The following is a 16,428-nucleotide window of genomic DNA, read 5'->3' as shown; positions in this document are numbered from 1 at the left end:
TTTCAGTGGCACTGCGTGACGTTTGGGGCGCTCCCCATACATGTGAAACAATGCTTGAAGGAATACCAAACTCCTGGGCTATAATCACCACATTTCATCCTACATCCAGTTTCCCAGTCATTCTTCCCCGCTGGAAATCATCCAGTAACCTCCAAGACATGCTCTAAAGAAGTGTTCCGTGACTGTTCGTTGAATGACACAAACTGCTTTTTTACTGTTCGCCCAACTCCCCCGTATTGCAGGCCCAGCCACATTGACGCTATACTCACGCTGATCTCACACTGTGTCACGTTCCGTTTTCTGTTCGCGAATAGGAGGATTTCGATGAATGGATTCTGCACTTCCACTAATTTCCAGCGAGTAGTTAATATGCTATGTTACTTAATGTATCTCGTCTTTAAGTTCTGAGAGAAGACCGGGAGAGTAAGAAATCTTCAGAAAATTGGCACTCTTTATTGCCTATTGGCTAATAACTTTGTCTTTTGTGTGATATACAACATAAAACCAGTGAAGGCAAGAGGCAAGCAAGACAGTACACATTTCTTCAAACCTTACGTCCCAGCATTTATCTCTCTCTACTCTTGCCACAGATTTAGGCGGCATGCTTTCATTTCTGCGAAAGTATCTATTACCTCATCAAAGTTCATCAAAGGTTTAGCTACTTGAAAAATCAAAATGTCGTTGTCTAATGATGAAAAAGCTGTTAATACGAATAGTACCCTATACTAGTCTTGTTTCTCGGTTTGAATACGTCTATTTTGTCACTGTCTGCTAGATAAAACGAAATAGGCAGTTCCAATATTGCCGAAATTGTAGCATACGACAAATAAGCCAGACTGTTTTATTCCAAATGGTAATTTTTATAACACAGCAGAATGTAATACACGAGGTACCAACATGAAATGCCTATTGGGCGAACTACAAGCAAAAATTTTTATATTAATATATAGTTTTACTTTCCATTCATACGCTACAGTTCCTCAAGCAAGAAACAGAAAAGTTGTGATATGAAGTTCTTATATTATTTAGAATCGTCGTATTCTTGCTTACAATTTGTGTGAGATCCCCGGTTCTTCTTCTCCCTCATTCCGACAATCTTGTTGACACTAATTCTGTAACTATTGCTGCCATTGTCATAAACGCATTCTCTGGATAACTTTACTAACCATGCCCAATCACCAGTATAGTTACCCCACGTATATTCTCTGTGTTAAGCGTAATTACGTGTTGGTAGAACGCGTTTTACGCGCTATTCCGAGAACATAACATGAAAGGCTGCTAGCTAGGAACTGTACCACTGGCCCTAACTAGTATAGCGATTTGGCCAATATTTTCTGTCAACATTTAATTTTATTGCACAGAGAAGATAATATGTAATCTTTCTTGTTTGTTACTCCTGTTACTCATTTACACTGAAGCTCCCACGAAACTGGTATAGCCATGATTTTTCTATTACAGAGATACGTAAACAGGCAGAAAACAGCACTGTGTTCGGCAACGGCTATATAATACAAGCGTCTGGCGCACTTGTTAGATCGGTTACAAATCCTACATTGGCAGGTTATCAAGTTTTAAGTAAGTTTGAAAGAGGGGTTAAGGTCGGCGCACGAGCGATGGGACACAGCATCTCCGAGGTAGCGATGAAATGGCGATTTTCCCATATGATCATTTCACGAGTGTACCGCGAATGTCAGGATTCAGGTAAAACATCAATCCCTTATATCGCTGTGCCTGCGATCCTGCAAGAACGGGACCAATGACGACTGAAGAAACACTTTCAACGTGACACAAGTGCAACCTTTCAAAAAATAGATGCACATTTCAACATTGGACGATCAACAAGTCTGCGTGCGAACCATTCAAGGAAACAACATCGATATGGGCTTTTGAAGCCGCAGGCCCACTCGTGTACCCTTCATGGCTGCACAACACAAAGCTTTAGGGCTGACCTGCATTAGGGAGACTAAGTATGCTCTAACCCACTCTATACCGTTGCCAGATGAATCGAAGATGGCGATGATTATGTCATCCAAGATGGCGGACTGTAGACTTGGCAGCAGCACATGATGTAATCCAAGATGTCGGCCGTGACGTCATACAAGATGGCAGATTTTGGCTAGAAGATAGGTCAATTGGGCAATCTGCACCAACATAACACCCCTCCCTTTCCCCAGAAAATGGCAGGAAGTTCAAATTCCATCAGGGCAATGCAATGCACCACAGCTACCACTACTAACCTATGGAAATGGCTGGAAAATAGCTTATGCGGGCTACCTCGACTAACCTAAGTCATCTGACTACCACCTCTTCCTATAAAATGGTAGGAGGAAGACTTGGCCAGTGCTGGATATTTTATTTTGCATTCAGTCTTTATTTAAACAATTTGAGGCGCTACTGCGATCCAGTGTACTTGCCATGAGGTCCGGAGTCCAACTGACCTAATACAACCACCACCAGAGAGCACTGTCACCTGTTCCATGATGTAATCCAATATGGTGGTCTGGAGTGAGGGAAATGGCGGGAAACAGTGTGTTGACCATGAGATCCGCACCTAGTGCACAGTACCACCACCAGAGGGTGCTCTCATCCCTCCCATCTCTTCGACTGCTTTCTCGCAATCGTAACGGGACATGCATGACGCGTCTAGCTTGTGCGCATCCATACTTACATCACAGCGTGTAGCCCACATGTGCATACTGACATCTCAGATATATAGAAATCTCTTCAACCGCTTGTGATCCTAATGGTACATGCATGATGCGTCTAGACTTCGCGCATGCATACTAACGTTGCAGATCGTCCAATAGAAATCTCTTCGACTGCTCACAATTCTAATGGAACATGCGTGACGTGTAATTGACGCATCGCTACGAAAAGCGCGCATCTAACAAGGATCTCAATGTTATACTGATGTCACATGGCATGGTAAAATAGGAATCAAGTCAAACACTTGAAAGCTGTATTGTAAGAAATACTTAACATTCGCTTTGTTGATGTCTCAACTTGTCTATATAGAAAAATGTTTTCAACATGAGCTGTTTACCAAAATAATCCCGAATTTCATATTTTCTGCGGTACACCATTCCTAAATACTAACAGATTCTCCCTTTAATCAGCTCAGGACTTTCTAAATAATTTGCTTCAGCATTTACGAAGCTAAGCTAAATGTAAGAAACACTAATCTTAACACCAACAACCTAGTATTATCTGCGTATAATATTCACCTTCGAAAATCTCTAGTCCGCAGCTAGTGGTGGTGCAGTAGTGTTCTCGGTTCCCACACCTGGGTTCCCGGGTTCGATTCCCGGCGTGGTCAGGGATTTTCTCTACCTCGTGATGACTGGGTGTTGTGTGATGTCCTTAGATTAGTTAGGTTTAAGTAGTTGTAAGTTCTAGGGGACTGATCACCATAGATGTTAAGTCCCATAGTGCTCAGAGCCATTTGAAAAATTTTTTTGAAAATCACTAAGCTCACAGACTTCGAGCAAGATGTAATAAAAGTATATTAAGAATATATCTAGCGGCATTCCCCTCTGATGAGCTCATAATATACACATAATGACTTCAGATTCAGAAGCTGAATTCAACATCATCCAGTGCATATTACTAAAAGCATCTTCATTCATAGTATGAATTCTTTTGCTGTAAATCCATAAATTGTAAGAGACTCAGGTCTCCTCGAGGTACTGGAAGCAACTGGCTAGTTCAGATTTCAGTCACTAGGATTGCTAGTGAGCATACCCCTACTCACAATCCCCCCCCCCCAAAAAAAAAAAAATTCAGCACCCATTGGTTTACCCTGAGATCACATGATGCTGCATCATCACATCAACATAAGGAATCGCTCTCCAATAGCCTTTCTCACGCGTCTTTAGTTGATCTCAGCATTCGTTCGTTTGTGTGTGTGTCTCTGTGTTTACTAGTTCTTTTATCGCCACAAGATGAACTCCGGCAACACCTCAGAGTGTAGTGGGAAGATACTTACTTAGAGTTCAGGAGATAGGATTGTTAAGTGAGTAAATAATTCCCATTTTGAGTGCAAATTTTCGTGCTTATGTTAAATTCACCTTATTAATTCTGTCTCCTTGTTGTAGTAAAACTCGCGGATACTGTCATCGAGAGTAAGAAGGGGACTGGACCGCAACAGACTAGAAATCCGGCCTCGTGTGTTGAGCACAAAGTCGGAATTGCCTTGTAAGTATAATTTTCTTTGTAACTTGTTTTTCTTCTTCTAGATCACCAGAAGAAGATCCAAATTAAGTTGGAGGCAGAGCTGGGTACTGTTCCACGTAGCATTGCTGCAACTGTGGTAGATAATTGTTTCCAGCTCCCAGCTGTAGCTAACCAACAACAGCAACTTGGGACGTATAGAGAAAAAAATCCATGTGCGAGCTTTCAGTGTAACTTGACATTCAAAAAAAGTAAAATTATCTCTCTTCGTGTTACAGGAACAGCTCTACAGGACTTGGATTTGCTGGATAGGCAGCAGGAGGCTGTTCATCAGCAGATGCAGGAACAGCCTCCAACAGATAATAAGATGACCAAGCACAGTACTTGAAAGTTTACAAAAAGATTACCTGTCTCTACTAGTAGTGGTAGTAGTGATATAGAAAGTTATTTGTCTCTAATAAATTGTTATATATATATATATATATATATATATATACATATATATATATATATATATATATATAACATCGGCGAGTCAACTCAAGAATTCCATATCATGAGGGGTGTCAAGCAAGGCGATCCCATCTCCCCAAAACTGTTCTCTGCTGTATTGGAAATGGCTATGTCAAAGCTGAGCTGGGAAGGTAAGGGAATTAGAATTAATGGAAGCAGGCTTACCAACTTGAGATTTGCTGATGATATTGCCTTACTGGCCAAAGACTTCGCAGAGCTCCAAAACTTAGTTACAGATCTTGCATCGGAATGTCAGCTGGTTGGCTTGAACATGAACCTTTCCAAAACAAAAGTAATATCCAACAAATGGGTCCCAGCTGGAGATGTGAAAGTCAAGGACAGTCTACTAGAAGAGGTCAGTGAATATGTCTACCTTGGCCAGGTTATAAATATGAAGGGAGACATAAAGCCAGAAATCTATCGACGCATCAAGCTTGGCTGGCAAGCATTTGGGAAGAATTCAAAAGTATTCAGATCAAAAATGCCAGTAAATCTGAAGAAAGCAGTATTTGATCAATGCATTCTTCCTGTGATGACGTATGGCTGCGAGACATAGACACTGAACTCATTCACAAAACGGAAACTTAGGACAGCACAGAGAGCCATGGAGAGATCAATGCTGCGCTGTACAAGAAAGGACAGGAAAAGGGCAGATGACATCCGGACTGTGACGAAGGTTAATGACAGAGAGAGTAGGTTCCTTGAAATGGCAGTGGGCTGGTCACGTTGCAAGAAGAAACAACAGATGGACGAAGCTAGTACTGGAGTGGAGTCCGAGAGAGCACCGGAGGCCTAGAGGAAGACCACCAGACAGATGGGACAAAGACATCAAGAAGATCGCTGGTAACACCTGGCAGAGAACTGCCCAAGGCCGTCCCACTTGGAGAAGACTTCTGAAAGCCTACCTGAATCCACAACTCGAAGAGGCCACATCATCTAATGATTTAATTGGCTGATGATGATATATTTAGTTATTCTAGGCGAGAACCTACAAAGGCGCTCATATCTCTCTACTGCACAATAATTATGATGACATTTTTGAGGGAGTGGTGGAGTCACCTGATAAATTGCTTATGCCCGGGAGCCTGAGCCCTGCTTATAACCATTTGATTGTCAAAATTTATTTTTTCACCATGCCAGCAGCAGTAAACAATGTACATAACTATTAATTGTTTTCTTCCTCTTCCTCTTCTTCTTCTTCTTCTTCTTCTTCTTCTTCTACAGGGGTCGCCTCTCAACATGATGTGTCGTGCATACCGGTGGTGGCTAAACCGCCTCCCTCATAAAGGCAGCGTCCGGGAAGGCACGCTATTCACCACCGCTCCTGCCTTGGACACCGACCCTGTCCCAGTCGCCGCGGCTGCCACGTCATCGCTCTGCCGTCCATGGGCCGCCCTCTCACTGCAGCGCGATTAAGCAGTGTCTCCTCCTGCGCCTTCACGTGAGGTACAGCGGGCACCTTATGTCTACCTCGCCAGCTCCATCGACTGGTTCTAGTTATAGTAGTCTTTGGCTAGTGGCAGTTCCCTCCCCCATCCTTTTAGTGAAGGATATCGGGTCAGTGATACCATACTGCTGTTAGAGTACTCAGTGATTGCAGACGCGTTTGAGGAGCGAATCTCGTTCACCAGGATCGACAAACCGGCAGGAGGTACCGCGACCCTGTTGGGTTTCTAAGCACGTGCCTTTCTGTCGTGGAAATGGAGCTCCTCAAGTTAGTCAATGATCCGCGGTATCCCCCAATAAAATGCAGTGGGCTGCTTTGCACTGAATTAGCGAACCCCATCCAAAGTTGAATCTGGTGTTGAAGAAAAGTGTCTTGATTATCTTTGGTGGCAAAATGGCGTGATAACGCAGAGCGTATAAATCACCAAGTGGTTTCGTAATCCTATCTTGAATGCTGTATTGCGCTGGTTTTCTGACATTTGTGAGAAGGTCAGCTAAAGCACTCAGTAGAAATCTACACCTGGACATCCATACAAATGTCTTCGATCCAGTAAAAGGAGGGTCTAGTTGCATCAAGCTCCCTAAAGATATAGCTGATAAGCATGCATTCATTAATGTCGAAAATAGAAAGGATCAGGATTGTTTTGCATGGTCAGTCCTGGCTTGCGAAAGAAAGTACAATTACAGAGATCATCGCAAGCGTTCCAGTACGTAGGTGATAATATTCATTCATGTTATAATTTTTATGGTATTGAGTTCCCCGTCAAGATTCAGGACATTTCTAAATTTAAGGCGCAGAATACCGACATATCAGTTCATGTTTGTGGCCTGGAGACGAAAAGCATGTAAGATCAACAAGACAAGCATATCGTAGGTGGCCCCTTACATTTATCAAAATTTGCCAGTGAGTATGAGCTGCATGTAAAAATGCTGCTCTTCTTTGAAGGTGATATTTATCACAATGTTTGGACCAAAGACGAGTCCCAACTCCTTTCCTCCCAACTACCAAAATATTGTCATGTAAAATATATTTGCTTAAGGTGCCTCAATTATTTCTCATCAGACAAGTAGCGGCCTAAGTAGTAGAGTGTTCTTACAAGGATTTGGTACGTGTTATTATACCTACTGAGGGAAACAAATTCATAAAGCTCAAGAATGCTCACCACCAGGAGCCGACGTTGAATGCCTCTTCGCTCCTGTGACCCGCTATGAAGGTGACCTTACGGCCTCACATACCACCTTTACAGAATAAAACGTACCACATGCGGCAGTGTACCAAATTGTATCTTCATATGATTCCAGTCTTAACCGCTACAAATCTTACGTCAGGGACAGCCCTGTGGTTTGGATGCTCACTGAGCTCGAAACACTTTCATGGTGGCTTTACAGCGGTAACGACAACATGACCAAATCGAAGGATAATGAAGATTTGTATAATAACGTGATTGTTATATTTGTGCACTGCCATTACACAGAAAAATGGAAGCTCCTTGTGGGGACCACTGTCATCTTACGGGGAAATTCTGTGGTGCGGCTCACAACGAGTGCAATTTGAAGTACCAGCTACCTAGACATATACCCGATTTCTTTCATAGTTGAATTGGGTATGACGCTCATTTTCCAGTTGAGAAATTGGCTGGTTTCGGTTTGGAGAAAGATGAGCTCAGTGGCCTACCTGAAGGTGTCGAGAAACGCATTTCATTCTCCAAATGAATGACGCCAAGAATTCAACTCCGCTTCCTTGATACACTATGGTTTATCCAGGCACCACTCCAGAAACTTGTTGAAACTCTATCTCGGGGGAAATATGAGTATTACTCAAGCTTCATTTCCCGATAAGGAAAAGTTTCAACTTGGGACTAGGAAGAGGTTTTCCCCCATGAGTCTGTGGACAGCGTGGTTAAACTCAACGAACATAAGTGCACTATCGAGCAACATCACGGGGGATAACGGGTGCAGAGTATGAGCATGCCAAAATTGAAAGGTATGTGCTAAGGTCTGATCAGTGAAGATGCAGAAAATAAAGTTGGCGGTAGCCAACCGCAAGGTGGCATGAGAATATAAAGTCGGTAACTGCCAATCGCAAGGTGGAAAGAATATAATATCTTTGAGCAGGAGGATCTTTGATGATCAAGAGAGGCAGTCGCCCACAGGAAAAAACTCGGCATTCGCAGCTAGGTGCTCGGAGGAAGAGGACGGGTGGTGACAGCTTTAAGGTAGGATTCACGCTCGCTGTGCAGTTACACTGAACTTTGGCTTGTAAATGAGAAAAGATACATAATGTTTTCAAAAATTGTTTTCGTTTGATGATGTTTGGAGTTAGGATTTGTATGTCCAAGGTTTGACGCAGTAAGCGTTTTGTAAATTTTTTTGTAAGAGTGATTCGTGCTACAAAAATGTTGGAAATAGTAGGTTTTGTGTATGACTTAAAATTTCAACAATATGTATATATTGATATCAACACTGTGCTTAAATCTAACAGCCGGAATCATAATCCACATTCTTTGCTTGTCTTGAATATGAAAATGAATAGTAAAGTAAAGTTATCCACCATGAAAGAACGTAAATAAAAATGAGGCCTCTATGCAATATATAAGTGCAGTTCATGGTTTGAAATCGATTTCGGTATAACTAAAGTTATCACAGCAGAGCTATATCAAATAACTTATTTTATACCTTTGCATAACTTGTATTATTGAAGTCAAGATATAATTTCATTAAGTAAACATCAGGGCGAAGAGTTAATTTTTCAGTACCATCTTAATGCCATTGCACAAACGGCATTATTCTTTTGAACTTTATTGCTGAGTCAAATACAAGTTTCATTACTGGCAAAATGGAGGAGTGCAAGAAACAAGTTCGCAAACGCAGTCGAATGCAGGTTTGTTGAATAATTAATTTGGAACAATGTTATCATTGATACTTTCACTAATTAAAACGGAAACAATTTTGGTTAGATACTTTCATTTGGCGACATACTCTGTGCTGACGATCGTGGATATATTTTCCGTAACTGTGGACTTCTTTTTTGGAGCATTCCTTTCGTCACCACTGTTTCAGCTGTGCGCTGCATTGCTAGCTACGTAATACTGCGTTTGCTGCTACACCACTATTTCAGCCGTGTGCAGCATTACTAGTTGCATTATACTGCGTTTGCTGCTATGTTTGTGAATATTTTACTTTTAGCTGTGTTTCTGCTGATGCTGATTTTATGTGTCTATTCTAAATGTTTTACTTTTTGTGTACAAAATATCGTCTTGTGAATTACGGCCATTTTCAAATCTTTCCCGTCATATTGTCTCCCTCCAGATGTCGAAAACAAATCGACAGGGTGATAAAGTACAATTACATAGTTCTTCGAAATCACGTAAGCAACAACAACCGGGCAATGACCTAGTTTTGTCAGCTAACCATCCTACTTCACAAAGTCATCAGGAATTTGACAACAATGCTGCGGCAAGTAATGACGCCATAGAGTCACAAAATTCCGCATTGGTTCCTCTTCTGCCTTCGGATTCTGAGAACGTAGTAAGCCAATTAGAAACTGTTTCCCATGACTCGTTCATGGCAATTCAACTTTCACAAAGCCATGTGGTTGATTCCGACAACCAATTTCTCTTGCAATATCCTTCCACAGAGAGAGAAATTCCTTCATCTGAGAATTCTCAAACAGTTTTTAGCAACCTTCCCCAGCAATATGAGTTGCAACACCTAGATCCCGAGGTGACATCCCCAGTTGAAGATAGATTAGATTATGAGGGGACATGACGCAAAGCATGATGAACAATTTGCTCAATACCATGCAGACAACTCAGAATGTGACAAAAGATTACCAGGACGATTAAACGCTTTGTGTGCTGACAACGCAAAACGTGATTAATACCTTACCGGCAACATTCAGAAATTAACCAAAACTATCGACATATTTAAAGAAGTAACTCACAATAAATTTGTCACACTATTATTTTCTAAGGCATGACAGTTCCTCTTCTTGGCTGAGCTCAGCGTTTTGTCCATTCCTAATGCCTGTTCCTTAAGTGTCATAGTATTTTAATTCTACATTGATATAACATTATATTTTTATTTCCATGACAATTATGTTTTAGTTGTACCATGACTACCATTATTTTAGACTACAGTAATTGGTATCCTCTTTATTGTCTCTGTCCATCGTTTATTTAAGTAACTTTGTTTCCTCTTTTTCTCACAATTAATTTCCATGATTGACATTACTTCAACACTTGACAACAGATTATCATTGTGGTCTACACAAAAAACTAATGAGGTTGGTTGTTCTTTAACTGACACCATGTGGCCTTTGTGCCCCGTATCCTTGAGCTCTGTGGAACTCATTCTTCCTTTCTGAGTTCTCAGTCTACTCTTCTTTCGGTTCTAAATATATTTCTTATTTTTATAAGAAATCTGTGTAACTGTCCTCTGATAGGTAAACAACTTTTTTTAATAATTGTACTGGAAAGAAATAAGATATATACTGTGAAGTTAAAATACTAATTCAGACTTTATAAAAACCCTTATTTAAGACTGTCTTATAGAATTTGTTAAGGCATTACCTGTCAATACTTAATGTAAAGTTAACCCTTAAATGACTACTGCGATTGTACAGGTTACTGTGATCATACATATTATATACGACTATGAATCACTTGTGAATAGAGTCTTCATGATGATTTCAATACAGCATTGTTACTGTGTATGTGAAGTTCTATTCACCTTAAAGACATACTAACCTTTATTTTGTAACAAATGTCCGCTGCATAGTATTATTATGTTGGTATACTACCTTTAGTAGGAATTTTTTTGTACATAGACTCTATAAAACTAATTACTATTATTGCTACAGAGTATGTGCCGTTATTGATACCTTCAAGATGTATAAAAATTTTGCAGCAAATGTCCACTACACACCATTGTTGTATATTACTTTTTATATTAATTTCTTGCACAATAATAATATCAATGTAACCAAGATTACGTTTCTGTCACTATGACAAACGTCCTTTTGTAAAAGTTTTTAACCTAGCGTCAGACAAAGCTGTCACCTGACAGGACATACGTTCTCCATCTGCGGGAATCTCATGATTGTGTTTAAGAGTCAGAGTGGACTACCACATGACATAACGAGTAGCCTTAGTCTATGTAAATATAAGTGAATCTAAGACTGAACTGTCACCTGGCATAATAACCGGTCTGAGTCTACGAGAACATAATGAAAGTCAGTGTGAACTACCTTCTCACGTGAAAGGTGCACTATAACAAACTGAATATCACGACTTTAAGTGTATGTCAGTGTGCACTACCACCTGATGTAACATGTGTTCTATGACTGATAGAAAATCATAATTGTAACTGAATGTCAGTGTGTGTTGTCACCTGACTTGACATATATTTTACTATCGATACTACCAAGGCTCAGTATGTCCCATCGCCTGATGCCTATTCTTCTTCAGTCTTATTGTACCACTGATCACTATTAAAGTCAGTGTGTCCTATCACCTGATGTGACATCTATTTACAATCGACATTATTTGTGGCTCAGTGTGTTTTCTCACCTGAGGCCCTATATTTTCTACAGTTTAGAATTAGAATCTGTGTAAACTGTCACCTGACGTGGCATACATTATACAATCGACATTAGTTGTGGCTCAGTGTATTTCTTCACCTGACGCCCCACATTTTGCTGCACTTTACAATTAGACTCAGTGTCAACCATCACCTAACGTGACATGTCTTCTTAATTTACTTTTGTCAATGAAACTCCTCGTGTACTCTAGATCTACTACAAGATAATGATTGTAACTGAAAGTCAATATATGCTGTCACTTGATGTGACACACATTTTATATTTAATCCTACTATTACTTAAAGTATCTTATCACATTATTTCTCTGGTATTAAGAGTTCTTTATCAGACATTTATGCACATTTCCGGTTCTATGATTAACTTCTAGAGGATAGTTAATATATTTTATCTCACATTCTACATTTCTATTTGGTAAATTATGGTGTTATTTGAGCTGTTTTACCTCACATTCCTATACCTCTATTTTGTAACTTAAAATACTATTTGATACACTTCTCTTAATAATCTAAATGTCTGATGTCTTTGCCCTACATTTATCTGATTATGTTTTGTACATTTTGATGTTTTTTGACTCATTGCAATTTGGCAATGTAATGATATTATCTATATTACCTCACATTCTACGTTTCTATTGGTGAATTTTGTTGCTGTGTAATACCCTTTTAATTGGAATACTATGTATGTTTTGTATTATACCTAACATTGTATTTTTTTACGAATTTCGTGGGTGAAATCTATGATAACTCCACAGATCCTCCCACAAAATTCTGGTCCAGCAGACCAGGGGGCTATGAAAGGTATGTGCTAAGGCCTGATCGGGTAGATCCAGAGAATAAAGTCAGTAGTTGCCAACGCATGGTGGAATGAGTATAATATATTTGATAGGAGGATCTTTGATGGTTAAGAGAGCCGGGCATGCGCAGTAAAAAACTTGGCAGTCGCAGCTTGGTGTCTGGAGGAAGCAGTTGTGTGGTGACAGCTTGACGGTAGGACTCGTGCTCGCTGCACAGCTACACTGAACAAACTGTAGCATGTATATGAGAGAAGATATATAATGTTTTCAAAAATTGTTTTTGTTAGATAATGTTCGGAGTTAGGATTTGTATGTCCAAGGTTTGATGCAGTAAGCGTTTTGATATTTTGTAAGAGTGATTCGTGCTACAAAAATTTTGGGAATGGTAGGTTTCTTGTATGACTTAAAATTTTAACAATATATATATATATATATATATATATATATATATATATATATATATATTGAGATCAACGCTGTGTTTAAATGTAACAGCCAGAATCATAATCCACATCCTTTGCTTATTTTGAATACGAAAATGAGTAGTAAAATGAAGTTACCCACCAATTGAAGAACGTCAATAAAAATGAGGCCTCAATGCAATATTTATGTGCAGTTCATGGTTTGAAAGCGATTTTGGTATAACTAAAGTTACCAGGGTAAAGCTATTTCAAATAACTAATTTTATGCCTTTACACACCTGACATTATTCAAAACAAGATATAATTTCATGAAGTAAACATCAGGGCAAAGAGTTAACTTTTCAGTACCATCTTAATGCCATTGCACAAACAGTTTTATTCTCTTAAACTTTATTGCTGAGTCAAATACGTGTTTCGTTACAGGCAAATGGAGGAGTGCAAGAAACAAGTTCGCAAACGCAGTCAGATGCAGGTTTGTTGCATAATTAGTTAGGAACTGTCTTATCACTGATACTTTCACTAATTAAAAAGGAAACAGTTTTGGTTAGATACTTTTAATATGTCTGGCGGGAATTCAATATTTCCAATTTAGGAGAGTATGCACAGATTTACATGGACACAAACTTGCGCTTGCTTGAGGACGATTTCGAGAAATTCCAGAATCTATGTCGACTACATATTCTCTATATCCCACTTTTATTACACGGCACCTAGGTTGTCTTGGGATGCAATGCTCAAGAAAGCAAAGATGAAATTATGGACCGATACTGACATGCTTCTTTTCTTTGGGTGAGGGATACGTGGTGGACTTTGCCAATGTGTCCATAGGCATGCAAAGGCAAATAACCTGTGATGGGTGGCTGGTCCAACACATCCATTGATTAGAGTTATATAATGAAACTCGAAATGAATAACTTACACAGACATGCCATGCAAGTATCACTGCCGATTGGTGAGTTTCGATGGGTGTCCGAAGACGAATGCAACGGATTAGGTGGAAAAATCATGGGGGCATGGCAGCTGATTCTGATGTAGGGTATGTGGTAGCGGTAGAACTCAAATACCCTAATAGTTTGCATTATGCACATTCCGATTTGCCGCTGTCTCCAGAGCAACTAGTTTCGCGAGGAGGCTCACACCAAAACTACCGACAGTGATGGGGGATAAGCGGAGATACATTATCATAACCTCCAGCAGTGCCTCAACCTTGGTATGGGACTTGTTAGAATCACCCGGGCTATCTCCTTCAAGCAGTCCCCCTGGTTGAAGGTGTGTATTGATTTGAATACAATACAGAGAGCTTCTGCGACATGTGAATATGAGAAAGGTTTTTAGAAATTAATGAATAATTCAATTTTCGGTAAAACAATGGAGGATTTCAGGGGACGACATGAAATTTTGATTAGAACCGAATGGGATGGGCGTTATGGCGTAAGAAAATGCATTGCCAGACCAAATTTTAAGCGCTTCACCAAATTCAATAAGAACTTGTTTGCTGTGGAGATGGCGAAGACTGCAGTAGTGTTTACGAAACCTATTTATGTGGGGAAGTGCATACTAGACCTGTTTAAAACTCTACTTGTACCACTTACATTATGTGTTTGCGAAGAATCATTTTGCAGATCCTAAATTACTTTATATACATACAGATAGCATCATCTATTGGGTGAAGAACTTCGATCCATATGAAGTGATTAGGTGCGATGGTAATGAATTCGACACGTCCTCATACACGGCCGATAATCCTTACGCCATTATTTCACAGAACAAGAAGGTTATCGGTTTAATGAGTTGAATGGTTTGCCGATTGTGGAGTTTGTAGGTCTACACTCAAAGACGTATGCGTCTCGCACATTGGAAGGTACCACTCAGAGGTGGGTTAAGGGTGTGCATCAAATGACATCGAGAGCCCTCTCTATCGAAGACTATTTGTACTGCCTGAGCAGTGGTGTTCGCGGTGCTACACCGCAACCATCGCATATGGTAAGGCGGACCAGTATTCGATCTAGAGGAGATGAGGTGTACAATTTACCACACTCTACAATCAGCCTGTAGCCTCATGATGATAAAAGGGTCATTTGTGATGATCGGATTAAAACTCGCCCATACATTACTAAATTTTAGTGAGAGAGGGGGTGAGTGATAGTGAGTGAGAGACAGACAGAGAGAGAGAGAGAGAGAGAGAGTGAGGGGGGGGGGGGGAGAGAGAGAGAGAGAGAGAGAGAGAGAGAGGGAGACAGAGAGATTGAGAGTGTCTGCATGGAAGTAGCATGACCCTTCTATCATTGCGTAAGTAATTGTGTGTGTGTGTGTGTGTGTTTGTGATCTAAATATTTTTGTGTAGTATGTACATGTGTATCATAGATAGAGAAAGAGAGAGAATGCATGGAAAAGAAAGAAAAAGGAAGAACAAAATTTATACTTATATTTGCACACCATGTGTGTGGAAGAAAGGAAGAGAAGCATAAAGAAAAAATATTAAAAAAGAGAAAATAGAAAAAAAATTATTTATTTGTTTCTTCATATGCAACGTATGTGTAGCCTATATATATATATATATATATATATATATATATATATATATATATATATATATATATGTGTGTGTGTGTGTGTGTGTGTTGTAAATAGAATAGTTTTATAGCTTTCTTCACCTGCCACTAGCCATCCAAGTCAGAATAGTTTTTAAGTTTATATAGCTCACAGTTCATCAGAATTGTTATTGTAAAAACCTTTGGTATAGTAGACAGTTCAAATTAGATTCTAAGTGTGCGCAGTCCTTTAGAATTATTGTAAAATCTATGCTACTGGGGCTGTGGAATTTAATTGTAGTAGTAAATAATCTCTGCATTAGTTTTTAACCTAGATTTATAAAAAGAAATTTCCTACCAGTCTTACTGTTGTAGTGTCTAAGTTAGAAGCATTTCTGCATTGGAATAGCAAAGTAAATTTCTATCTCAGGAATACTACATTGTACCTCAAGTATACTATATTGTAATTCAAGAATCACATTATACCTCAATAATTATACTGTATTTGTGTGAACTGAATAAACAAAGACAAAAATGAGTCACCATACATCTTTCCTGTTATTTACAAAAAACCCTATCCCCTATAGCATTATGTATGTTTATCTATATAAAAATGCTGTTTGTGTTTCAAATGGCATTAATTTTGCTGAAGACGAGTGCTATTAAGGAGTTGAAGCTTAGGATGGGAGATAACAAAATATATAGAATGGTTACATGGAATTACGCTTATCATGCAGGATGAAATGTGTTATGGGAGCAGGAGCACGTGACTGCGTCCCCTTCCAAAGGTATAAAGCAGACATGCATAAAATTATATCTGCTGTGGTTGAAGAAAACCACAGACATAGCATGTGGCTAAAAAACTGTATACTGTCTCAGAGGGAACAGGGCTGAGAAAGAAAAATACAGAGGTTCTGAGTTATAACTTCATTTCTCATCCAACTTAAAGGT

Source organism: Schistocerca nitens, chromosome 8, assembly GCF_023898315.1.
Source record: "Schistocerca nitens isolate TAMUIC-IGC-003100 chromosome 8, iqSchNite1.1, whole genome shotgun sequence".
NCBI classification, from domain to species: domain Eukaryota; kingdom Metazoa; phylum Arthropoda; class Insecta; order Orthoptera; family Acrididae; genus Schistocerca; species Schistocerca nitens.
This window is presented reverse-complemented; position numbering follows the sequence as displayed.